The sequence below is a fragment of the Chlorocebus sabaeus genome, chromosome 22, assembly GCF_047675955.1.
Source record: "Chlorocebus sabaeus isolate Y175 chromosome 22, mChlSab1.0.hap1, whole genome shotgun sequence".
NCBI lineage: Eukaryota > Metazoa > Chordata > Mammalia > Primates > Cercopithecidae > Chlorocebus > Chlorocebus sabaeus.
Genome location: NC_132925.1, coordinates 90401224 through 90429083, shown reverse-complemented (window position 1 = coordinate 90429083; position 27860 = coordinate 90401224). Strand labels below are relative to the sequence as shown.

The 27860-nt window shown below is 46.0% G+C and overlaps 1 protein-coding gene across 1 annotated transcript in view; it reads right to left on the bottom strand.

The window, feature by feature from the left end:
* Positions 1-27852, bottom strand: part of RHOA (ras homolog family member A) — a 53777-nt gene extending 25925 nt beyond the window's left edge. Inside the window, exon 1 of the mRNA XM_007984222.3 lies at positions 27481-27852. The gene's annotated coding sequence lies outside the window, so the exon portion shown is untranslated. The remainder of the gene's footprint in view (positions 1-27480) is intronic.
* Positions 27853-27860: the final 8 nt, after the last annotated feature.

Sequence of the window (27860 nt, the reverse complement as noted above, 5' to 3'; positions counted from 1 at the left end):
GTTAAGTCTTCTGACATGAACATGGACGTCTTTCCATTTATTTAGGTCATCTTTCATGCTTTTACTTCCTCTTTCCTCCCTTCTGTTTTCTCCTTATACTTAGAACCATAGACATCAAACTAAAGGTAGGGAAGCCTTGTCTTCCACCACCACTTTGTAGAAGAGAAAAAATGTAAGAAATAGCTAACAAATAATGCAGTTATAAACTTTATATTAACAGACAATCCTCGCAATAGTCCTCCTATAAGGTAAGTTCTAATACTCTCATTTACAGATGAAGAAACTGAGTACGGGAAGGCTAATTTGTTCAATGTCAGTCCACTGCTAGCCAGTGAGAGGCAGAATTGGACACTGAAGTAAATTAAGCAATCTGTTTCACAGTGTGCATTTCTAAACATTCCACTGTCTTACCCTCCTTCCTTCCCCGCGTCAAGATAAGTGATTCTACAGCTTTAGCGTATTATTCTGCTTTGCCTACTCAGGCAAACCTTGGTGACACTGTGAAAGACTTGATTAATTAATATGTAACTTAGAGCAATTAACTAGTTTGTATATTTTTTCCTTAACTTCACAAACGCGGTCTCTGATGTATTTCATTAAATCTTAACGTTAAGAAATTTTTCACCTATTTTTGTCTATATCCCGTGTGACCATATGGGCTTTTAAAAACTGTTATATGACCAGGTGTGGCAGCTCACGCCTATAATCCCAGCACTTTGGGAGGCTGAGGCAAGTGGATCACCCGAGGTCAGGAATTCGAGACCAGTCTGGTCAACATGGCAAAACCAAGTCTCTGTTAAAAATACAAAAAAAAATTTTGCCAGGTGTGGTGGCGGGTGCTTGTAATTCCAGCTACTCAGGAGGATGAGGCAGGATAACTGCTTGAACCTGGGAGGCAGAGGTTGCAGTGAGTTGAGATCATGCCATTGCACTCCAGCCTAGGCAACAAGAGAGAAACTCTGTCTCAAAAAAAAAAAAAAACAGGCCGGGCATGGTGGCTCATACCTGTAATCTCAGCACGTTGGGAGGCTGAGGCGGGCAGATCATGAGGTTAGGAGATTGAGACCATCCTGGCTAACACGGTGAAACCCCGTCTCTACTAAAAATATAAAAAATTAACCAGACGTGGTGGCATGCACCTGTAGTCCCAGCTACTCGGGAGGCTGAGGCAGGAGAATCGCTTAAGCCTGAGAGGTGAAGGTTGCGGTGAGCTGAGATCGTGCCATTGCAATCCAGCCTAGGTAACAGATTGAGACTCCATCTCAAAAAAAAAAAAAGGGCCAGGCGCGGAGGCTCACGCCTGTAATCCCAGCACTTTGGGAGGCTGAGGCAAGCGGATCATGAGGTCAGGAGACAGAGACCGTCTTGGCTAACACGATGAAACCCCGTCTCTAGTAAAAATACAAATAAAATTAGCGGGGCGTGGTGGCGGACACTTGTCGTCCCAGCTACTCGGGAGGCTTAGGAGAATGGCGTGAACCTGGGAGCAGAGGTTGCAGTGAGCCGAGACTGCGCCACTGCACTCCAGCCTGGGGCATAGAGCGAGACTCCGTCTCAAAAGAAAAAAAAAACCCCTATTATATTTGTTTTTCTACCCTTTTATGTTTTTCCACAATTTCTTTTAGATGTGTATATCTTTTTTCTGTACACACCAGAGGAAGAAATAACAATGTCATATATGTTTGAGTCACTCTGAAGTCATTAACTCTTGGTTCTAGCATGTCTTACAATTGTTTACTCTTACTGTTTTATGTTTGTTGACTCATTACAGATGCTGTCAAGGAAGGGCATGGCTTTCCTTTTTTTTCTTTTCTGGAGACAAAGTCTCACTCTGTTGCCCAGGCTGGAGTGCAGTGCCATCATCACGACTCACTGCAGCTTCAAACTCCTAGGCTCAGGTGATCCTCCCACCTCAGCCTCCCGAGTAGCTGGGACTACAGGTGTGTGCCACCATTCCCGGCTAAATTTCTTGTATTTTTTTTGTGTTTGTGTGGAGACGGGGTTTTGCCATGTTGCCCAGGCTGGTCTCGAACTCCTGGGCTCAGTGATGAACTCCTGGGCTGAAATGATACACCCGCCTCTGCCTTCCAAAGTGGTGGGATTATAATAGGTGGAGCCACCACACCCAGTCAGCTGTGGCATTCTGAGCTTTAGGGAGCTCTGCTATAGAAAGAATGTAAGTGAAGGTCAGTCCTTTTCACATTTCACAAGTCAATGTGATTTCCTGGGGTAACTACAGCTCATCTGCACTGCTGCCTGCCTTGCTTATCTCGGTGCCAAGTGTGGGAGTGGTGTGTCCATCATATGTTCTTTAGATGCTACAGTGGCTACTGGCTATGCTTCAGTAGGTAAATTACAACCATGCATTAATGAGCAATTCTCTGCATTTCACATAGCACTCTTTGGTAATTTTCTCACGTTTGTGTGACCATGATGCTTACTCACATTTGCCTGGACAACTTCCTGAAGGCCTTCTGGAGCTGTTCAATGGGCCAGCCTACTAATGACTAATTTAATATCTTACATTTTGAAATCTGGAGCTGTTCAATGGCCAGCCTACTAATATCTCACACTTTGAAATCATTGTTCATTAGCTTTTAATTAACAAAATAATCCTATCTAAGCTACATATCTAACCATGTGATATAGCCATACAGTGGAGTACTACTCAGCAATAAGGAATGAAGTACACTACTGTACTGAAACATGATACAACATGGATGAACCCTGAAAATACTATGCTCAGTAAAAAAAAAACCAGTCACAAAGAACCACATATTTCATACCATATTTGTACGAAATATCCAGAATAGGTAAATCTACAGAGACAGAAAGTAGCTGCTAGGCGTGGTGGCTCATGTCTGTAATCCCAGTACTTCGGGAGGCCAAGGCAGGTGGAATACCTGAGGTCAGGAGTTCAAGACCAACCTGGCCAACATGGTGAAACCCCATCTCGACAAAAATACAAAAAAAAAAAAAAAAATTCAGCCAGGCCTGGTGGCGTCTACCTGTAATCCCAGCTACTCGAGAGGCTGAGGCAAAAGAATCGTTTGACCCTGAGAGGCAGAGATTGCAGTGAGTGGAGATAGTGCCATTGCACTCCAGCCTGGGTGACAGAGCGAGACTCTGTCTCCAAAAAAAGAGCGTAGTGGTTGCTTAAGGATGAGGGTAATGGGGACTCTCCAGGCAGAACCCAAGAAAAATGTGTGAGCTTAGTTTGGGGTTCAGCAGCACTTGCTGAGAGGAAGCTGCTATGCTTCTCAGATGCCCTAGGCCCATCTTGGAATGACTTACTCCAGAATAGGTTCTGAGTGGCATATTTGCAGCCACATGTCCTTAACAGACTTCTTCCTCTGCTGAAAACTCATGACACTTCTTACTTCTTACAGCAGTGAACAGCTTCAGGAACTCTGTTCTGTCCAGAATTCCAACAGCTAACAACTTATAATAAATAAAAGTTACAGAAGCCGGGCACAGTGGCTCACGCCTGTAATCCCAGCACTTTGGGAGGCCGAGGCAGGAAGAACATGAGGTCAGGAAATCGAGACCATCCTAACACGGTGAAACTCCATCTCTACCACATACACACACACACACACACACACACACACAAAATTAGCCGGGCGTGGTGGTGGGTGCCTGTAATCCCAGCTACTCGGGAGGCTAAGGCAGGAGAATGGCATGAACCTGGGAGGCAGAGCTTACAGTGAGCCAAGATCGCACCACTGCACTCCAACCTGGGCAACAGAGTGAGACTCTGTCTCAAAAAATAAATAAATAAATAAAGTTACAGGAAAAACAGTAAGACTTAATTAGTAGGCCCAAGTCCACACACTGATTTAGAAGACAGAAGCAAATCAGTTTCACAAAAGGAGGCTTCCCCTCCTTCATTGGTGGGTCCCCGTCCATCTATAGTACCCGCAGACTGTAAGAAGCAAACAGCTTTGACAGTCCATATCAGGTTTTTTTTTTAGATGGAGTCTCACTCTGTCACCCAGGCTAGAGTGCAGTGGCACGATCTCAGCTCACTGCAGCCTCCACCTCCCAGGTTCAAGCGATTCTCGTGTCTCAGCCTCCCAAGTGGCTGGGACTACAGGCACCTGGCACTGTGCCCAGTTAATTTTTTGTAATTTTAGTAGAGACGGGGAACTCCTTGGCCAGGCTGGTCTTAAACTCCTGACCGTAGGTAATCCGCCTGCCTTGGCCTCTCAAAGTGCTGGGATTATAGGTATGAGCCACCATGCCTAGCCCCATATCAGGATTTAATTCACACCTTACTTGGGATGCTAGTCAGTTTGAACCAGTCAACACGTAAAAGGAAAATACAGATGTAACAAAAGATGGACTGGAAAAACACGTGGCTTAATCCTCTGTCTAGGATTACAAGGAAAATTTACAAATTTTGACAGAGTGACACTAGAGAAACTGAAAAAATCTATTTCAGAAAAGGTAAAACGAGTCATGGATAAAGATTAAGGGGCCAGGTGTGCTGGCTCTCGCCTATAATCCCAGCATTCTGGGAAGCCGAAAGGCAGGCAGATTACCTGAGGTCAGAATTTTGAGACCAGCCTGGCCAACACGGTGAAACCCCATCTCTACTAAAAATACAAAGATTAGGCTGGGCGTGGTGGCTCATGCCTGTAATCCCAGCACTTTGGGAGGCTGAGGCGCGAGGATCATGAGGTCAGGAGATCAAGACCATCCTGGCTAACACGGTGAAACCCCATCTCTACTAAAAATACAAAAAACTAGCCAGGCATGGTGGCACGCACCTGTAGTCTCAGCTACTGGGGAGGCTGAGGCAGGAGAATCGCTTGAACCCAGGAAGCAGAGTTGCAGTGAGCCGAGATCGCACCACTGCACTCCAGTCTGGGTGACAGAGCGACTCTGTCTCAAAAAAAAAAAAAAAAAAAAGAAATACAAAAATTAGCCAGGCGCAATAGTACACACCTGCAGTCCCAGCTACTAGTGAGGCTGAGGTGGGAAGATCAGTTGAACCCAGGAGACAGAGGTTGCAGTGAGCCAAGATAGTGCCACTGCACTCCAGCTTGAGTGACAGAGTGAGAGTTCGTCAAAAACAAAAAAAGTAAAAATCACTTATACTTAGGGAGCAGAGTCACTGTTTCAAGTGTGAACACAACAGACAGAAAGTCTGGATTGCATTCAATCCTAAAACTGGTAATGTCATAGCTTCACTGCCCAACATGGTAGCCACCAGTCACTTGTGACTTTTTTTTAAGACAGAGTTTCACTCTTTTTTTTTTTTTTTTTTTTTTGAGATGGAGTCTTGGTCTGTCGCCCAGGCTGGAGTGCAGTGGCCGGATCTCAGCTCACTGCAAGCTCCGCCTCCCGGGTTTATGCCATTCTCCTGCCTCAGCCTCCCGAGTAGCTGGGACTACAGGCGCCCGCCACCTTGCCCGGCTAGTTTTTTGTACTTTTTAGTAGAGACGGGGTTTCACCGTGTTAGCCAGGATGGTCTTGATCTCCTGACCTCGTGATCCGCCCATCTCGGCCTCCCAAAGTGCTAGGATTACAGGCTTGAGCCACCGCGCCCGGCCACAGAGTTTCACTCTTGTTGCCCAGAATGAACTGCAATGGCGTGATCCCAACTCACCACAACCTCTGCCTTCCGGGTTCAAGCGATTCTCCTGCCTCAGCCTCCCAAGTAGCTGGAATTACAGGCATGCACCACCATGCCCGGGTAATTTTGTATTTTTAGTAGAAATGAGGTTTCTCCATGTTGGTCAGGCTGGTCTTGAACTTCCCAACCTCAGGTGATCCACCCGCCCTGGCCTCCCAAAGTGCTGGGATTACAGGCATGAGCCACCATGACCGGCCTAATTTATCTTTTTTTTTTTTTTTTTTTTTGAGACAGAGTTTTGATCTTGTCCCCCAGGCTAGAGTGTAATGATGCGATCTCAGCTCACTGCAATCCTGCCTCCCAGGTTCAAGCAATTCTGCCTCAGCTTCCCAAGTAGCTGGGATTACAGGCACCCACCACTACACCCAGCTAATTTTTGTATTTTTAGTAGAGACGGCGTTTTGCCTTTTTGGCCAGGTTGGTCTCGAACTCCTGACCTCAGGTGATCCACCAGCCTCAGTCCCTGCAAAGCACTGGGATTACAAGCGTGAGTCACCGCACATGGCCAATTAATTTATCTTTTTTAAAAAAACAAAAAACAAAAAATAATGCTGGTCAGGCACAGTGACTCCCGCCTGTAATCCCAGGATGTTTCAGGCCAGGACCAGCCTGGGCAATACAGTGAGAACTCATTTCTACAAACAAATAAAAATTAGCCAGGTGTGTTGCTGAGTGTCTGTAACCCCAGCTACTCGGTGGGAAAGGATGGAAAACTGAGAGGTGAGAGGATAGCTTGAGCTAGTAGGTCAAGTCTACAGTAAGCCATGATCGTACCACTGTACTCCAGCCTGGGTGCCAGAGTGAGACCCTGTGTCAAAAACAAGAACAACAAAATGCTGTTTAAATTTTAAAAATGTTCTTCCTTTTTATCAAATAAGCAAAAATTTTAAAGTACTGAATAAAAGACAGGTCCTGCCATGTTACCCAGACTGGTCTCAAACTCCTGAGCTCAAGCCATCCGCCTGCCTCAGCCTTCCAAACTGCTGGATTACAGGTATGAACTACTGCACTAGGCCTAAAAATTTTCACTTTCAAATTGAGTTCCTTGGTCACACTGACCATATTCAACGCTCAATAGCCACATGTGGCTGGGAGCTATGGTACTGGATAGTGCAGATATACAGCATGTCCACCATCACAAAAAGACAGTGCTGTTCTAAACGTATCTCCCACAGCTGCTGGATCTGTCAAAGAAAACATATCCACAATTTAGTGTTACAGATTTTTCTAGAAAATGGTCACCACAAACATCAGATATTTTAGAGGCCAGACATGATGACTCACGTCTGTAATCCTAGCACTTTGGGAGGCCAAGTGGGGACAGATCAGCTGAGGTCAGGAGTTCAAGACCAGCCTGGTCAACCCCCATTGACCCCAACATGGTCAAACCCCGTCTCTACTAAAAATACAAAAATTATCGAGACATGGTGAGTGTGCCTGTAATCCCAGCTACCTGGGAAGCTGAGGCAGGAGAATCGCTGGAACCTGGGAGGTGGAGGCTGCAGTGAGCCAAGATCATACCATTGCACTCCAGCCTGGGCAACAGAGCAAGACTCTGTTTCAAAAAAAAAAAAAAAAATCAGGTATTTTAAAGATAAATTCTAAGTGCTCCCATCCATCTTTTATGCTTCCTTCTTAGTCACTCTACCGCCTACTACTACAGTGTAACAGTGATCTTTTCCTTGCCAGGCCCAGTGGCCTTGTGTCAACTTTATTTTTCAGACAGGGTCTGTCTCTGTCACCCAGACTGGAGTACAGTGGTGTGATCACAGCTCACTGCAGCCTCAACCTCCCAGGCTCAATCGGTTCTCCCACCTCCATACCCCGAGTAGCTGAGACCACAGGCGCACACCACCATATTTGGCTAATTGCTGTAGAGATGGGGTTCCATCATACGGGCCAGGCCAGTCTCAAATGATCTACCTGCCTTGGCCTCCCAAAGTGCTGAGATTACGGGAGTGGGCCACTGCATTGGCCTTTTTTTTTTTTTTTTTAAGAGACAGGCTCAGCCTCAAGAACAGTTGGGACCACAGGTCCCTTGTCTCAATTCTTTGTGTGTGTGTGTGTGTGTGCATGTTAGAGAGAGAGAGAGAATCTCACTGTGTCGCCCAGGCTAGATTGCAGTGGCACAATCTCACTGCAACCTCTGCCTCCCGGGTTCAAGCAGTTCTCCTGCCTCAGCCTCCTGAGTAGCCGGGATTACAGGCGTGCACCACTACGCCCGGCTAACTTCTGTATTTTTAGTAGAGACGGGGTTTCACCATGTTGGTCAGGCTGGTCTCAAACTCCTGACCTCGCAATCCGTCCATCTCGGCCTCCTGAAGTGCTGGGATTACAGGCGTGAGCCACTGCGTCCCACCCCTTGTCTCAATTCTTATTACCCCAATCAGTCTCATACAAACCACTTTTTTGTTTTTGTTTTTCTGAGACAGAGTCTCTCTCTGTTGCCCGGGCTGGAGTGCAGTGGTGTGATCTCAGCTCACTACAACCTCTGCCTCTCGGGTTCCAGTAATTCTCCTGCATCAGCCTCACGAGTAACTAAAATTACAGGTGCCCACCACCACGCCCAGCTAATTTTTGTATTTTTAGTAGAGATGAGGTTTGACCATATTGGCCAGGCTGGTCTCTAACTCCTGACCTCAAGTGATCTACCTGCCTCGGCCTCCTAAAATGCTGGGATTTCAGGTGTGAGCCACTGCGTCCAGCCCCAAACCACTGTCTTCTATGGGTCAGTCCTTGTTCTAGGTGCTAGAGATGTAGCTTTTTCAGGAAAACAGTACAATGTAAGTAAGTGCTCTAACAAAAGCTTATCTTCTCTGGTATGAAATGAGAGAAAAAGTGATTCTGCCAGAGGGCTTCCAATAAAGTGGTATCTGACATGGACCTTGAAGAACCAGGACAAGTCCCCTGGGAAGAGTGGTAATGATAGTTCAGGAATACTTTCTAAGGTTAAGAAACAGCTTGAGCAAATAACCTCAATGACCTGTAATACAAGAATTTGGAAAGGAGATTTTTGAAAATAAGGCTGGAACGATGGGGTGATGGTTAGACTGGAGGATATGGTATGTTATGCAGAGCAATCTGCATTCTATTCTGTAAGGAAAGGAAAGCCACTAGACCAGCATGATCAGGTCTGTGATTAACAGAGAAACAAAGACTGGCCGGGCGCAGTTGTTCACACCCGTAATCCCAGCACTTTGGGAGACTGAGGGAGGTGCGGATCACCTGAGGTCAGGAGTTCAAGACCAGCCTAGCCAATATGGTGAAACCCCATCTCTACTAAAAATACAAAAATTAGCCAGGCCTGGTGGTGGGAGCCTATAATTTCAGCTACTCAGGAGGCTGAGGCAGGAGAATTACTTGAACCCAGGAGGCGGAGGTTGCACTGAGCCAAGATCAAGTCACTGCACTCCAACCTGGACAACAGAGCGAGACTCTGTCTCCAAACAAAAACAAAAACAAAAACAGGCCGGGCACGGTGGCTCACGCCTGTAATCTCAGCACTTTGGGAGGCCGAGACGGGCGGATCACGAGGTCAGGAGATCGAGACCATCCTGGCTAACACGGTGAAACCCCGTCTCTACTAAAAAATACAAAAAACTAGCCGGGCGAGGTGGCGGGCGTCTGTGGTCCCAGCTACTCGGGAGGCTGAGGCAGGAGAATGGCGTGAACCCGGGAGGCGGAGCTTGCAGTGAGCTGAGATCCGGCCACTGCACTCCAGCCTGGGTGACACAGCGAGACTCTGTCTCAAAAAAAAAAAAAAAAAAAAAAAAAAAGAAGAAGAAGAAACAGAGTCTTGGCAGGGCACAAAAAGTGACCGAGTGGTTAACTGGATAGGTATGAGAAAACTATGGTGAGGGTCTGAGGGTGCCCAGAAGAAAGAACCCTAATGGAAGGGGAGGTGGAATGGGCACAATCTAAGGAGGTGTTTTCTAAACCTTACAAACATTTCCCCACAGTCAGCTGAAAAATATCAGCACCCAGGTAAGCCGCTGTTACAGGTAAAAACAGCATAGGCTTCAAGTGTGTGGAATGGAGAGGGGCAATGATCTAGCCAGAGCATGCCAGCAACACAAAGGAAGTGGTGGTCATGAAGGAGCCAGAGATAAATGAAATGCTCAAAAAGGTATGATGATAATGAACACCAAGAAAAAGGAAGAATGTATTACAAAGAAGAGTCCAAACTACATGCTTGCAAAAAGAACACAGATCTATGAGGAGGTCTCCAGCAAAAGGAGAAAACCTTTTCATATGGCCACAGGGAAGAGTAGATGGCAGTGAACTGAGGAAATGTGGGCACTGAGATATGTGGTAGAAAATGTTCTTTCAAGAAGTCAGCCTGGGGTTGGGCCCAGTGGCTCACACCTGTAATCCCAGCACTTTGGAAGCCGAGGTGGGTGGATCACGAGGTCAGGAGTTCGAGACCAGCCTGGCCAACAACATAGTGAAACCCTACCACTACCAAAAATACAAAAATTAGCCAGGCATGATGGTGCACGTCTGTAATCCCATCTACTCGGGAGGCTGAGGCAAGAGAATCGCTTGAACCCAGGAGGCAGAGGTTTCAGTGAGCCGAGATTGTACTACTGCCCTCCAGACTGGGCAACAAGAGCAAAACTCCATCACGAAAAGAAAAGAAAAAAAAAGTCAGCACTCTGGGAGGCTGAGGTGGGAGAACTGCTTAAGCAGGAGTTCAAGATCAGCCTGGGCTACATAGTGAGACCACATCTTTATTAAAAAAAAAATTTTTTTAAGTAGTTAGCTGGGGCTTGGTGGCTCATGCCTATAATCCCAGCACTTTGGGAGGCTGAGGTGAGAGGATCACTTGAGCCCAGGAGTTCAAGACTACCCTGGTCAACATAGTGAGAGCTCCTCCCTACAAAAAAATAAAAATATTACCCAGGCGTGGTGGCATATACCTGTGGTCCCACCTACTCAGCAGGCTGAGGTGGCAGGATCGCTTGCGCCCAGGAGGGCAAAGTGGCAGTGAGTAGCAATCAAGACACTGCACTCCAGCCTGGATGACAGAGCAAAATCCTGTCTCACAGAAAAAAAAAAACTCAGAAAATAAATATTACAACATGGATGAATCTTTAAAACATTACATAAGTGAAAGAAGCCAGTCACAAAAGACAATATATTATATGATTCCATTACACGAAATATCCAGAACCGGCAAATCTATAGAGACATAAAGTAGACTAGTGGTTGCCTAAGGCTGGGAGTGGTGATAGGGAGATTGAAGATGACAGTTGAAGAGTACAGGGTTTCTTTTGGGGTGACAATAATGTTCCAACATTGACTGTAGTGATACATGTGTTCTACATGTATCTGTGAATATCTAAAGTCCACTAAACTGTTCATTTTAAATGAACGGTGTGATATATGAATTATATCTCAGTACAAGTGTTACCAAAAGAGTTGGTTTTTGTTTTTTTAAAAAAATAAGTGTTGACAGTATGGCAGAGACTGCCTGCTTATCTGCCTCAATAGCTTTCCCCTTCATAGTCACATGGCTGCCAGTTATAAAGACTACATTTCCCAGCATTCACTGCAGCTAGGTGAGGTATTAAGATCTGACCAAGGCCAGGCGCGATGGCTCACGCCTGTAATCTCAGCACTTTGGGAGGCCAAGGCAGGCGGATCACAAGGTCAGGAGATCGAGACCATCCTGGCTAACACAGTGAAACCTTGTCTCTACTAAAAATACAAAAAATTAGCCGGGCGTGGTGGTGGGCACCTGTAGTCCCAGCTACTCGGGAGGCTGAGGCCGGAGAATGGCATGAACCCAGGGGGCGGAGCATGCAGTGAGCAGACGTGGCATCACTGCACTCCAGCCTGGGCTACAGAAGGAGACTCCGCCTCAAAAAAAAAAGAAAAAAATAATAAATAAATCTGACAGACTGTATGTAGAAAATGATGCAGGAGAGGAGAGAACTGCTAGAGCAACATTACGAGATTAGAGGGGAAGGAGATTTTGCTCGCAAGTGGAAGGGCTGACCCTAGATAGAACAATGGACTCCCAAAGGACTGATCCACAGACATAGAGCAAGAGGCACGAGAATCGCTTGAACCCAGAAGGCGGAGGTTGCAGTGAGTCTCCACAACAGCCAAATGTAACTAAGTCAGTAGATACAGTGATAGACTTTTATTATTACTTCCATTTTCTCAATTAAGAAAGAAGCAAGAGCATAACAGCTGATAGAGGTAAGGAAAGGGAACAAGAGATTTGAGCCAAACGAGATGGTGCTATATTATCCTAAAAGCAGGAGAATAAATAGACTAAGGAATCTTAGTGGGACTGTTAGGCAGTGCTAAAAGCAGCCACCTTTGAGGTCAAGGGTCCATGAGTTCAAAGAGACAAGTCAGTGAATTTTTTCTTTCACTACATTCAGTCATAAGCACAGAATAGGTAAAAAGTAGGATTCAGGCTGGGCGTGGTGGCTCACACCTGTAGTCCCAGCACTTGAGGAGGCCGAGGTCGGCAGATCACTTGATGTCAGGGGTTCGAGACCACCCCGGCCAGCATGGTGAAACCTCGTCTCTACCTGGCTCTAAATTAGCCAGGTGTGGTGGTATGCTCCTGTGGTCCCGTCTACTCGGGAGGCTGAGGCACGAGAATCGCCTGAACCCAGAAGGCGGAGGTTGCAGTGAGTCTCCAGATCGTACCACTGCACTCCACCCTGGGTAACACAGCAAGACTTTGTCTTGGAAAAAAAAAAAAGTAAGACTTAAACCAGGGCTGAGATTTTGCCAGGTAAGATAAAATGAGAGACAGAACAGGGAGTGGAGAATACATAAAAGGGGGTAATTACAGTGATAAACTAAAGGTGAGGGTTAGTGAAAGGGTAGGCAGTAGGATCAATAGATTTTAAGCCCCAGTGGGGGCTTAAAGAATTTTGCTGGCTGGGCCCAGCGCGGTGGCTCACACCTGTAATCCCAGCACTTTGGGAGGCCGAGGCGGGCGGATCACGAGGTCAGGAGACCAAGACCATCCTGGCTAACACGGTGAAACTCCGTCTCTACTAAAAATACAAAAAATTAGCCAGGCGTGGTGGTGGGCACCTGTAGTCCCAGCTACTTGGGAGGCTGAGGCAGGAGAATGGCGTGAACCCAGGAGGTGGAGCTTGCAGTGAGCCGAGATCGTACCACTGCACTCCAGCCTGGACGACAGAGCAAGACTCCATCTCAAAAAAAAAAAAAAAAATGCGTTACCAAATGATGTCTGAGACAAGATTATTAAATGAAAAGAGTGAGGTGCCAAGTATGTCATATGCTATCAGACCATAGTGTAATAGCAGGATGCACAGACATACAAAACAGGGCCTGACAGAGGTGCACAATATTCACTGAGGAACAATAAACACTGGCATATGTAGAGACTGTCTCTAGAATAATACACAGGACTTTTTTTTTTTTCTTCTTCCACAAAGGGTCTCGTTTTGTCACTGAGGCTGGAGTGCTGGAGCACAGTGGAGTGATCATGACTCACTGCGGCCTAGAACTCCTGGGCTCACCTCAGCTGCCCCAAGTGCTGGGATTTTATGCGCTGGTCCACAAGAAACACAACAGGTACCTTTAGGGGCCATAAATCCTTTTGCACTGTTTGAATTTACCATATAAAACTATTATGTTTTCGAACAAGATACATTTTAAAATGTATGAACTTTGAAAGATTTACATAGTAGATTACATCAAGGGGGTAAGAAATAAAGCAACACATATACAAAAATCCATCTTGGAATCTGATCTCCAGAAACTACAGAAGCATACTGTCTCACTCTCCCCCAACATCTTCCCTAGTCTAACCAAAACTAGCCACCCCCACCTTCTGTTTCTATAAGGAGATAAAACAAGATTATCTGTGTTCAGGCCAAGGGTTGATTCCCACTACTCATATTTCCCCTCTACCTCATTTTAAAGGCCAAGAGTTACACCCTCACTACCAGAGGCCTCCGTGACTCCCTGGCTACTCTACCACAAATTCTTCTTCATCCCTGAACTCCTATAGCACTTCGTCTATTCAGTGCCATTTCATGCCTATGTGAGCTTGAATCACGTAATACTTGGCTCTGGTATAGAGAAGGCTGTATCAGGACTTGGTGCCATGCATCTGTAATCCTAGCTACTCACGAGGCTGAGGTAGCTGGATCCCCTGAGCCGAGAAGTTCAAGGCTGCAGTGAGCTATGATCATGCCACTGCACTCCAACCTGGGTGACAGAGTAAGACTGTCGCCAAAAAGGTGAGGTGGGGGGGATGGTATATGAAATAGTTAATTTCCTACCTTTTAGAAAGGAAACTTTCAAAAACCCAAATTACTAATACTAATATTAGACTAACTAGAGCCTTCAAATTTACTTTCTCTAAGTTACTACCCTTCTTTTCTGAATTGGCCTTAGGAAGTTACTTCTTTCCAAACAAGACCTACAAGTAACAATGCATAGTATGTAAAACTCCTGACCAGGTGCGGTGGCTCACACCTGCAATCCCAGCACTTTCAGAAGCAGGAGGACTGCTTGAAGCCAAGGGTTGGAAAACAGTCTGGGCAACATAGTGAGACCTCATCTCTTAAAAAAATATGAAAACGGACAAGCAAGGTAGCTTATGTCTATAATCCCAGCACTTTGGGAGGCTAAGACGGATGGATCACTGGAGCCTAAGAGTTTGAGACCAGCCTGGGCAACATGGCAAAACCTTGTCTCTATAACATACACAAAACTTAGCCAACCGAGCGTGGTGGCTTGCGCCTGTAGTCCCAGCTACTGGGGACGCTGAGGTTGAATAATCACCTGAGCCCAGTAAGTCAAGGCTGCAGTGAGCTGTGATTGTGCCACTGCACTCCAACCTGGGTGTCAGAGTGAGATCCTGTCTCAAAAACCAAATGAATAGCCGGGTGCAGTAGTGTATACCCGTAGTCCCAATCACTTAGGAGGCTGAAGGGGGAGAATCATTTGAGCCCAAGAGTTGGAGGCTGCTGTGAGCTATGATGGTGCCACTGCACTCCAGGCTGAGTGACAGAACAAGACCCTGACACTAAAAAAAAAAAAAAAAATTTCTTACAAACCACATTAGCTGAGTAATTTGGTAACTTGTTTATGCACTACACATTTTACAATACTTATTTTCTTACACTCATAGCAAATCTCCCTCTCTGCACAATTTTCAGCTTACTTTTGGCACATAATAAACCACAAAAGATGTTTTGAGGTGGTGCTAGGTTATAATGAAGACATTATAAACACATTATCAGTCAAACAATCACTATAAGCAAATACAAAACAATTCTCCAGCCAAGAAACAGAAGTAGAAATAATTCAACTGAATAACTATGCTCCTTCTACCAGATCAAGATCTTTACAATATTTTGGAAGGATAATGAATAAATTTCCATGGAGATAAAATAATCATGGCCTTAAAAATTACTAATTCAGCTGAGCACGGTGCCTCACATCTGTAATCCCAGCACTCTGGGAGGCTGAGGCGGGCAGATCACCCGAGCTCGGGAGTTCGAGATGAGCCTGACCAACATGGAATAACCCCACCTCTACTAAAAATAGAAAATTAGCTGGGCATAGTGGCAAAAGAAAAATAAAAAAATTTAAAAATAAAACCCCACAACTGTTTCAGTACAATTGGTAGAAACCTGCCCTGTCTATCAACCCCAACTTTACCCACACCCAAGACTGTGCGTAGCACACAGGAAACACCATTAAACTTTTGGGAAATAGAGCCGGGCACCGTGGCTCATGTCTGTAATCCTAGCACTTTGGGAGGCCGAGGCGGGTGGATTGCCTGAGGTCAGGAGTTCAAGACCATCCTGGCCAACATGGCGAAAACCCATCTCTACTAAAAATACAAAAAAAAATTAGCCAGGCGTGGTGGCACATGCCTGTAATCTCAGCTACTGGGGAGGCACATGCAGGAGAATGGCTTGAGCCTGGGAGGCAAAGGTTGCAGTGAGTGGAGATCAGGCCACTGCACTCCAGCCTGGGTGACAAGAACGAAACTCCGTCTCAAAAAAAAAAAAAAATTGGAGAAATAAAGTTGAAAACATAAAGCTGTTTACTTTGTTTACTGACTGCATGCGAAATTCCTGATGAAAGGGCCAAACTACCATCCATCCATCTGTCCATAATGAACTTGAGCCTGGTATAGGTTGAGTACTACTTATCCAAAACGCTTGGGCCCAGAAGTGTTTCAGATTTCAGAATTTCTTCAGATTTTGGACTCTCTGCATTATACTTACTGGTTCAGTATCCCAAATCCAAAAATTCAAAGTCTGAAATGCACCACTAGACATTTCCTTTGAATTCATGCCAGTGCCCAAAAAGAATCTTGAAGCATTTCAGATGCTCAACCTGTACTGCCATTATTTGGCCATCCTGATCAAGTGGCTGCCAAGCGTTGGTGTTAGTTCAAGAGCTTTCCTCTCTGTAGCAGTAAAGGCACTCAGAGATCAAGAGCAGCAGGCCTAAGACACATGGTGGTAAGCAACGAAGAAAACCTTCAATTTACTGCCAAGAGAAAATCACTTCAAACTCAAGTTCTTTGGGGAAAGACGGGCAAGGAACAATCCCTGAGGTAACACACCTTCAAGTTTCCTAAATAAGAGCATGAAATCATTTATCTCAAAATGTAAATATTGTAAGGTTAACCTTCAATGGATGCACGGAATCAGGATTTCACCTTGTTTGGCCTAATTCCGAACTTACATGGCCTCCAAAACAATACTTATCTAGTAAAACTAACAGAGAAAAATGAACCATTAGGTCCCTCCCAGTGAGCTAAGAATTTACATATGCTTATTGTAAACCTTATTGCTGGATTTTACTTTTACCAAGTATATATATTTCTTAAAATAAAAAACTAGGCTGGGTGCAGCGGTTCACGCCTATAATCCCATCACTTTGGGAGGCCTGAGCTTAGGAGTTGGAGACCAGACTGGACAACATGGCAAAACGTCATCTCTATAAAAAATAAATTAACCAGGTATGGTGGTGCTTGCCCATAGTCCCAGATGCTCGCGAGGCTGAGGCAGAAGCATTACTTGGGCACAAGAGTTAGAGGCTGCAGTGAGCCATGACAGCATCACTGCACTCCAGCCTGGGAAACAGATCAAGACTCTGTCTCAAAAACAAACCAAAACTTCTCATATTCCAGGAAGCCAAGCAAATAAAATGAATGAACAAAAAAATCCATATAAAAAACTTTAGGCCAGGCGCAGTGGCTCATGCCTGTAATTCCAGCACTTTGGGAAGCCAAGGCAGGCAGATCACGAGGTCAGGCCTTCGAGATCAGCCTGGCCAACATGGCGAAACCCCAAATCCACTAAAAACACAAAAAATTAGCTGGGTGTGGTGGCGGATGCCTGTAGTCCCAGCTACTCGGGAGGCTGAGGCAGGAGAATCACTTGAATTCAAGAGGCAGAGGTTGCAGTGAGCTGAGATCGTACTACTGCACTGCAGCCTGGACAACAGAGTGAGAATCCATCTCAAAAAAAAAAAAAAAACAACAACAACAAAAAATGCCAGCGCACTAGCTCATGCCTGTAATCCCAACACTTTGGGAGACAGAGGCAGACAGACCACAAGATCAGATCAAGACCATCCTGGCTCACACAGTGAAACCCCGTCTCTACTAAAAATACAAAAAATTAGCTGGGTGTGGTGACGCTTGCCTGTAGTCCCAGCTACTCGGGAGGCTGAGGCAGGAGAATCACTTGAACCCGGGAGGCGGAGACTGCAGTGAGCCAAGATTGTGCCATTGCACTCCAGCCTAGATGACAGAATAAGACTCTGTCTCAAAACAAATAAATAAACAAAAATTTAAAGCCTTGAGGAAATGCTCTTTAACTCAACTGCATGGCAATTACATGGGTATATATATTTATCAAAATTTATCAAACTGGTGGTTTGTGGTGGCTCGTGCCTACAATCCCAGGGCTTTGTGGGGCTGAGACGAGAGGATCACTTAAGGCCAGGAGTTCAAGACCAGCCTGAGCAACTTAGTGAGACCCCTCTCTCTACAAAAAAATAATTAAAAAATAAAAATGTAGCCAGGCGTGGTGGTGCATACCTGCAATCCTAGCTACTCAAGAGGCTGAAGTGGAGAATTCTTGGGCCTAGGAGGTTGAGGATGCAGTAAGCTAAGATTCCGACACTGTACTTCAGCTGGGTGACAGAACAAGACCCTGTGTCTAAAAAAAAAATTATCAAACTATCATTTAAAGTATATGCATTTTATTGTATGCAAATTATACCTCCATGAAGGTGATTAAAACAAACCTCAGGTGATTCCAACTTGGGGAACTGGATTCCAAGTCTGGAAACAGCCGAGTCTAGGAAACATGTTCTTAAGCACCAGGAACCAAGTAGTAAGCCCTGTTTTATTCCAAGAGATCTTAGGGCGCTACTCCCGCTACCCTTCCCCTGCCCCGCCAAAAAAAGGTACTACCAACTGTGTAACCTGAATAGTGAAAGTTGAAGATAGCTGGACTCAGTGGCTCATGCCCATACTTCCAGCACTTTGGGAGTCTGAGGTGGGAGGATTGTTTGAGCCCAGGAGTCTGAGACCAACCTGGGCAAGACGCTGAGATTCCATCTCTACGAAATGTAAAAATATTAACTGGGCGCAGTTGCACACACACCTGTAGTCCCAGCTACTCAGGAGGCTGAGGTGGAAGGATACCCTGACACCAAAAGCTAGAGGCCACCATGAGCTAAGATTATGCCACTGCACTCCAGCCTGGATGACAAAACAATAACTTATCCAAAAAAAAAAAAAAAAAAGGCCGGGCACTGTGGCTCACACCCATAATCCTAGTACTTTGGGAAGCCGAGGCAAGTGGATCACGAGGTCGTGAGTTCGAGACCAGTGTGGCCAACATAGTGAAACTCCGTCTCTAGTGAAAAAACAAACAAAAAAACACACACACAAAATTTAGCTGGGCATGGTGGCGCGCGCCTGTAGTCCCAGCTACTTGGGAGGCTGAGGCAGGAGAATCGCTTGCACCCGGTAGGCAGAGGTTGCCGTGAGCCAAGATTGTGCCACTACACTCCAGCTCGGACAACAGAGCAAGACTCCGTCTCAAAAAAAAAAAAAAAAAAAGGCCAGGCACGGTGGCTCACGGCTGTAATACTAGCAACTATGGGAGGCCAAGGTAGGCGGACTGCCTGAACACAGGAGATGGAGACCAGTCTGGGCAACACGGTAAAACCCCGTCTCTGCTAAAATACAAAACAAAAATTAGCCGGGCGTGGCAGCATGCACCTGTAGTCCCAGTTTACCTGGGAGGCTAAGGAGAATCGCATGAACCTGGGAGGCGGAGGTTGCAGGGCACCGAGATCATGCCACTGTACTCCAGCCTGGGCGACAGAGCCAGACTCGGTCTCCAAAAAAAAGGTAATAAAAGAAGTACGCCAGGCGTGGTGGCTCACACCTGTAATTCCAGCACTTTGGGAGGTGGAGGCAGGCAGATCACCTGAGGTCAGGAGATCGAGACCATCCTGGCTAACATCGTGAAAACCAGTCTCTGCTAAAAATACAAAAAATCAGCCGGGCATGGTGGCACGTGCGTGTAATCCCAGCTACTCAGGAGGTTGAGGCAGGAGAATCGCTTGAACCTGGAGGGCAGAGGTTGCAGTGAGTCGAGACAGCTTCACTGCAGTTCAGCCTGGGCAACGAAGCGAGACTCCTTCTCAAAAAAAAGAACACCAGAGGCGGAGCTTGCAGTAAGCCAAGAAGGCGCCACTGCACTCCAGCCTGGGTGACAGAGTGAGACTCCGTCTCAAAAAAAAAATTAGCTGGGCATGGTGACAGGTGCCTGTAACCCCAACTACTCAGGAGGCTGAGGCAGGAGAATCGCTTGAACCTGAGAGGTGGAGATTGCAGTAAGCTGGGATCGTGCCATTGCACTCCAGCCTGTGCAACAAGAGCAAAACTTCATCTCAAAAAATAAATAAATAAAATAAGTTAGCTGAAGGGCTGCTGTCTGGCACTTGAGGTAAGTGCTTCTCTCTCACTGAAATCTCATAGTGCTCGCTTACCATTCCCTTTCTACAGAAGAAAAAAACTGAATCAAAAAGGAATCATATTACTGTCAAGGGTCTCAAGCCATCAAGTGTCAGAGCTAGTATTTAACTGTCAGCTTCTCTCCAGGATCCATGCTCTTAAATAAGATACTCTACTGCCTTCCTTTTCTTTGTGTTTGTGTTTGAGACAGAGTTGCCCGGGCTGGAGTGCTGTGATCTTGGCGCACTGCAACCTCCACCTCCCAAGTTCGAGCAATTCTCCTGCTTCAGCCTCCTGAGTAGCTGGGATTACAGTAACCCACTAACACACCTGGCTAATTTTTGTAGTTTTAATAGAGATGGGGTTTCACCATGTTGGTCAGACTGGTTTTGAACTCCTGACCTCAGGTGATCCACCCACCCTTGGCCTCCCAAAGTGCTGGAATAAAGGCGTGAGCCACTGTATGCAGCTTGCCTTCCTTTTCTGAACTTAGTATCTTCAAAAGATAAACAGCTTCATTATAAATAACTGGAGAAGTTAAACAAGAGATTTCATCCAGAAAAGAAATTTTCCACACACACACAAAACGCTTCTGAACAAAACTGCTGTATCACATAATAAAATTATCTTGTAGAAAAAAGGATTAACAAAGTGTTACAACATCAATATCCATCCTAAATTTACTTCCTTAACCTCTCAAAGCCTATATCCCAAACAACAAACAGAGTTACAAAAAAATATCCTGGTAATAGAGCATGTGATCTCTAAGTCCAGAGAATCACAACTCATCTGCAACAATGGCCACAAGAATACAGTAAAATAAAAATGTATAATAACAAAAGTTAGAATGTTCAACCATATACCTAAAGTCAAAATAAGCAACTTTTAAAAATTACGGAACTGAATTCTTGTGATTTAGAGCAGCTATAAGCTTCAGAAGTTAAAAATCTTGGCCAGGGTAGCTCACGCCCATAATTCCAGCAGGAAGCTGAGGTGGGTGGATTGCCTGAGGTCAGGAATTTGAGACCAGCCTGGCCGACATGGTATAATTCTTGTCTCTACTAAAATACAAAATACAAAAATTAGCTGGGGGTGGTGGGCAGGTGGTGGTTGGCACCTGTAATTGAGCTACTGGGGAGGCTGAGGCACGCGAATTGTTTGACTCACACCTGTAATCCTAGCACTTTGGGAGGCTGAGACAGGAGGACCACTTGAGCCCAGGAGTACAAGATCAGTCTGGGCAACATAGCAAGACCCCATCTCTAGTACAAAAAAAGAAGAAAAAAATAAAGCAAAAAAAAATTTTTTTTTTTAGACGGAGTCTCGCTCTGTCACCCAGGCTGGGGTGCAGTGGCCTGATCTCAGCTCACTGCAAGCTCCACCTCCTGGGTTTACGCCATTCTCCTGCCTCAGCCTCCCGAGTAGCTGGGACTACAGGCGCCTGCCACCTCGCCCGGCTAGTTTTTTGTATTTTTTAGTAGAAACGGGGTTTCACCGTGTTAGCCAGGATGGTCTCGATCTCCTGACCTCGTGATCCACCCGTCTCGGCCTCCCAAAGCGCTGGGATTACAGGCTTGAGCCACCGCGCCTGGCCAGCAAAAAAATTTTTAACACAAATCCTTGGTGGCTCACGCCTGTAATCCCAACACCTTGGGAGGCAGAGGCGGGAGGATCACGGGGTCACGAGGTCAAGAAGTCGAGGCCATCCTGGCCAACATGGTGAAACCTCGTCTCTACTAAAAACACAAAAATTAGCTGTGTGTGGTGGCGCGTGCCTGTGGTCCTAGCTACTCTGGAGGCTGAGGCAAGAGAATTGGTTGAACCAGGTAGGCAGATGTTGCAGTGAGCCGAGATCGCACCAAGGCTGTACTTCAACCTGGCGACAGAGAGACTCCATCTTAAAAAAAAAAAAAAAAAAGGATCTAGTTTCAGCTTTATGATTTTTCTTATTTAACAAATATTTTGCTGGGTACAGTGGCTCATGCCTGTAATCCCAGCACTTTGGGAGGGTGAGGCAGGAGGACTGCTTGAGCCCAGCAGTTTGAGGCCAGCCTGGGCAACATAGTGAAACTCTATCTCTAAAAATAAATAAATAAATATAGGCCTGGTATGATGGTTCACACCTGTAATCCTAACACTTTGTGAGGCCAAGGCGGGTGGATCACTTGAGGCCAGGAGTTTGAGACTTTGGGCGGCCAAGGCAGGCAGATCACTTGAGGCTGGGAGTTCAAGACCGGCCTGAGGGACACAGCGAAACCCAGTCTCTGCAAAAAAAACGTAAAAATTAGCCAGGTGTGGTGACTCGCACCTATAATCCAAGCTTTGGGAAGCTGAGGTGAAAGCATCACCTGAACCAGGAGGTTGAGGTTGCAATGAGCCAAGATCATGCCACTGCACTCCAGCCTGGGTGACAGAGTGAGACCATCTCAAAAGAAGAAAAAAAAAAACTTAGGCCGAGCGCAGTAGTTCACACCTGTAATCCCAGCACTTTGGGAGGCCGAGGCGTGTGGATCACGAGGTCAGGAGTTCAAGACCAGCCTGGCCAACATGGTGAAACCTGGTCTCTTCTCAAAATACAAAAATTAGCCAGGAGTGGTAGCGGGTGCCTGTGAATCCCAGCTACTCAGGAAGCTGAGGCAGGAGAACTGCTTCAACCCAGGAGGTAGAGGTTGCAGTGAGCCCAGATCGCGCCACTGTACTCCAGCCTGGGCGACAGAGCAAGACTCCATACTAAAAGAGAAAAAAAAAACTTTTTTTCTGCAGTATACACCTGTAACCCTACCACCTAGACTACAGTGAACATTTTAACGACTTGCTTCATCAAATTCCATCTCCTTTTTAACACAAGCATTACAGAGAGAGAAATTACAGGCTGAAAGGCAAGTGTCAGAAAATCAATGGTTTGGCTAGGCATGGTGGCTCACACCTATACTCCCAGCACTTGGGAGGCTAAGGCATGTGCATCACCTGAGGTCGGAGTTCGAGACCAGCCTGGCCAACATGGTGAAACACCATCTACTAAAAATACAAAAATTAGTCGGGCGTGGTCACACACACCTGTAGTCCCAGCTACTCTAGAGGTGAGGCACGAGAATCGCTTGAACCTGGGAAACAGAGGTTGAAGTGAACTGAGATGACTCACTACACTCCAGCCTGGGTGACACAGTGAGACCCTGTCTGGGGTGGGGTAGGATGGGGTGGGGTGCGGAGGGGAGGGATGACTTCAAATAAAACAGGCTGAAGTCATTAAGTCAAGGAAATTAATATTAGGAAATCCTTTCCTTTTTTTTTTTTTTTGAGACAGAGTCTTGCACCGTCTCCCAGGCTGGAGTGCAATGGCGCGATCTCAGCTCACAGCAACCTCCGCCTCCCAGGTTAAGGTGATTCTCCTGTCTCAGCCTCCTGAATAGCTGGGATTATAGGCGCCTACTGCCACGCCCAGCTAATTTTTTGTATTTTTAGTAGAGATGGGGTTTCACCATGTTGGCCAGGCTGGTCTCAAACTCCTGACCTCAAGTGATCCACTTGCCTCAGCCTCCCAAAGTGCTGGGATTACAGGCGTGAGCCACCGCTCCCGGCCAGGAAATCCTTTTTTATATTTGTACAATTACCATATTAGTTTACTATTTGGTCAGAATGGAATTAGATCCACTCCGACTCACGGTGATTCTAGTTTTTTTTTTTTTTTTTTTTTTTAAATATCAGATCATGTCATCCTCTTTCTAAAGAATACCTAAATGACTTCTAATCTCAGAACAAATCCAAAGAATTTCCCATGTCCTAAAGGCCCTATATGATCTGGCCCCTGCCCACCTCTCTAACCTCTTTTTACCTCCAACTTTTCCTTTCACTCCACTTCGAACTTACTTCATTGGCTGTGTATGTTTTCCTCTTTCCCTTCACTTAAATTTAAGATACTATCATAAATATGTTTAAATGTGGCCAAGCGCAGTAGTGGCTCTCACCTGTAATCTCAACAATTTCAGAGGGGGGCAGATCACCTGAGGTCAAGAGTTCCAGGCCGGGCGCGGTGGCTCACGCCTGTAATCCCAGCCCTTTGGGAGGCCAAGGCAGGAGGATCACGAGGTCAGATCAAGACCATCCTGGTCAACACGGTGAAACCCCGTCTCTACTAAAAGTACAAAAAATTAGCCAGGCGTGGTGGGGGGCACCTGTAGTCCCAGCTACTCAGGAGGCTGAGGCAGGAGAACGGCGTAAACCCGGGAGGCGGAGCTTGCAGTGAGCCGAGATTGCGCCACTGCACTCCAGCCTGGGTGACAGAGCGAGACTCCATCTCAGAAAAAAAAAAAAAAGAGGTCGAGACCAGCCTGGCCAACATGGTGAAACCCCATCTCTACTAAAAATATAAAAATTAGCCAAGTATAGAAGTGCATGCCGATAATCCCAACTACTCCAGAGACTGAGGCATGAGAATCACTTCAACTGGGAAGCGGTGGTTGCAGTGAGCCAAGATTACGCTACTGCACTCCAGCCTGGACAACAGAGTGAGACTCCAGCTCGAAAGAGAAAAAAAAAAAAAAAAAAAAAAAATATATATATATATATATATATATGTACACACACACACACACGCTTAAATATATTTACTCATCCTCTTAAAAAATGAAATCAAGCTCAGTTTGGCATAAACTGCATACTGATTGCAATTCAGCAAGTGTATTTGATGTTTTTCAGTATTACTAGCTATAAAAATGTATTTGGCGGAAGTACCAATAAACTGAGACCAACACCCAGAATGAGCAGCTTCAGTGCCTGATTTTCAGTCACATGACTACCATAATTATGAACATACCGAGGCCTTCACTTAATACTACAGCTCCACAGACTAAAGATGAAGGATTTTATAGTAATTACCAACTTCAAAATGTCTTGGAAATTTTGATCCCACAAATACTTAACGATGAGCATATCCCAAAAGAGCCCCAAGTATAGCAAGACATGCAACATTAACAAGTTCAAAATTTAGTTATATTAATGTGTAGTTACAAGCAAACAGTTCCATTGGACAGGTAAATAAAGGAATAAACGAAATGGTAGAGTCGGACAAAATACTTAGGATCCTTTTAAAACTACAAATACGGGTGGGCGTGTGGGCTCACGCCTGTAATCCCAGCACTTTGGGAGGCCGAGGTGGGTGATCACCTGAGGTCAGGAGTTCAAGACCAGCCTGGCCAACATGGTGAAACCCCATCTCTACTAAAAATACAAAAATTAGCCAGGAACGGTGGCCGCTGCCCATAGTCCCAGCTACTCCAGGGGCTGAGGCAGGAGAATTGCTTGAACCCAGGAGGCAGACGATGCAGTGAGCTGAGATCGCGCCACTGCACTCCAGCCTAGGCAATAGAGTGAGACTCCATTTCAAAAATAAAAATAAAAGTATATGGCCAATTTTAAAATCCAGTGACTATGTACCATTTATCATAATCACTAGTAACCATAATGCAATTAAACCCAAGGTGCTGTCTACAGCAGGCTCAAATTAGCTCTCTTAGAAGCTGAACTATCAGTCTTTCAGAGTTAACATAAATCTCTCAGCGCTCTAAGACAATTAAGAAGACGCAAACTAGCACCTTCTCCCGTCACTGCATGGGCTCCACCCCATGGACAAGAAACACTTGAAGAGCTACCTCTTTTTAACTCTCCTAATAACTTACACCTCCATATGACCAGAATAAACTTTTAAAAAGGAGTTAACTGACAAATGGAAAGAAATCAAGACTACAAAAATACTCCACCACCACCACCACATACATGTGCACAGGGAATTGATTACTTGACACATGCAGTACCCCAAATTAGTAGTCAAAAGTGCCCGCAGTTACCCAAAAATATGTTAGCCTGACCTAAATATCTTGGTTTTGAAGCAGTAAAAGTGTAGGCCTTGCTCTAGAAGTTGGACCCTTAAAAAAAAAAAAATTCCGAACACTTCAAGCCATGATTAGGTCAGCCAGGGACCCTTGTACATTCATCTAGCTCCCTCAATTGAAGGCAGGACCATCCATTTAACAAAGGGAGAGTGCTATGTAAGCTAATGAACTGAATTTTTTTTGGCAAATGAATTTTTCAGATTCTCCCAAACTATTCACCATCAACAAGGTTTAAAAGAAGAAACAATGGAATAAGCTGAAGTCCTGAATTTTAGCTGACTCTAGAGGTCAAATGTTTGGGAGTAAATGGAGAATATCTTAACAGAGCAGACAGTTCTGGTCTGCTCCTGACTAGATAGATAATCCTGGGAAATTTACTTAAGTCTCTGGGACTCAGTTTGCTCATCTGCAAATGGGGTTAGACAACCACACCTGAAAGATTCCTCTTAGATCTAAAATTCAAGAACTATACATTATTCCTACTCTCTTCTTCCCTGCAACGCAGATTTTTATGACAACAGAGAGAATAAATCTGGCATTAGACTTTAACTCAAACCAAGGTGCACCTTATATATTTAATGTCCCCAAGAGCCATCAGTGCTCCACAGAAGTAGATGGAACCAATTAAGACAAGTTATCCAGAGATCCTTCAATAAGTCATCCTTTACAATTAAAAACTAGTCTTTTTTCAGTCCAATGTCACTTGTGCCAAACGCTCAAAACAGTATCTCCGCCTATCTAGCCACATCTCAAGGTGACAATCATGGTACATACACACTACACATCTGGGTGATACTAAGTGGTTGAAAAATTCTCATCATACACATTTTAAATTATGGAAGTTTTTCAGTTTTTCTGTTTTTCTCCTTCAGGAAGGCAGAGTGAAATATAATCTACTTACACACCTGCAAGAAACGTTTATTTTAAAAGACTTTCTTCAAGACACAAAGAACCAAACAAGTCAACAGAGGTAAAAATTTAAAATCAAAACTATTAAAAACCACAAGTGGAACCAACTTTGAGGTAAAAAAGATTCCAATTTTCCACCTTAAACTACTAAACAAGGTTTGTGAACAAATCGACTTGGATGCAAATAGCGCTATTCAATGAAGACGACCTGTAACTGTAGATCCAATCAGTAACTAAGGTACAGATGCTTAGGTGATTCCTAATCAATACAGCGACTTAGACTAAACAATATTGCATCTGTTTTCATGCAACATCGCTTAAATTTTCATTTACGGTTTTGTGTTTTGTTTTTTTTTTCAACTGGAAAATACCCCTTTTCCACTCAATACAGACCCCAAAGCTTTCAGACGAGTTAGGGCGCGTTCGGGGTGGTATGGCCGTAGATCATACCCCTAAGCTTTTAATACAATCTTTTACTTACTTACACAGTCTCCAACAAATCTGCATTAAAAGAAAACCTACCCAAAGTGTAACTGGACTTTAATCAATATAAAACAGTGATTCACGTTTCTCGGTAAACGTAAAAAGCAAAATGGAGTTGTAAAGAGTTTCTTTCCCATTTCAACTCCGACAGCCACGCGCGCTTTCAGCAGCCGGCCACACTGCGCGGTCGGGGGCCCGGCCCAGAGCCCCCGCCCTGCCCGGCGCTGCCGGGAGAGGAAGCGTCGGGGACCGAGGGCAGGCAGGCGGGCAGCTTGGGCTCCACCAGGCCCGGCCGGGCGGGGGAAGGGGCACTGGAGACTACCGGGCGCGCTTCCGGGGACTGCGCGGGCGGGGTCGCCGCTTTGGGGCGCGGGGCCTGAGCCGGGAGTCAGGTCAAAGGTCAGGGGCTGCTCGGCCAGGGGCGGCTCGGCCACGAGCAGCCGGTGGGGCGCGGCCGCTGCGGGGCGGCGGCCTGCCGGCCGGAAGACTGCCGGGCGGGCGAGAGGGCCTGGGGCCCCGCGGCGCCTGGAGGGAACCCTTCCGCTCACCTCAGGCAACGAATCCGAGTCCAGCCTCTTCGCGCCGGGGACGCCGGTCCGCGAGTCGCAAGCTCGAAGACGAAGACGGGTAGCTGAAGACCAGACCGCGGACTAACGAGAGAACCGACGGAGGACCGCGGGCGGCGGGAGGGGAGCGCGAGAGAGCGAGGGCGGGCGGCGGCAGGAGGGCGGAGAACGACGTGCGCGCCCCCGAGTGCCCAGCGGGCTCGAGCCGACCCAGGTCGCGGTCCCGCGCACGCGCGCGCACTCACAGCTCATCCACTATTGCTCAGGAGCGCGGCCACGCCCTAAAAGCAAAACCCTTAACCAATCATTGCAGCCGCATGGGGCATCACGGGAACTCCGGGGCTATAAAAGACCTGGTTGCT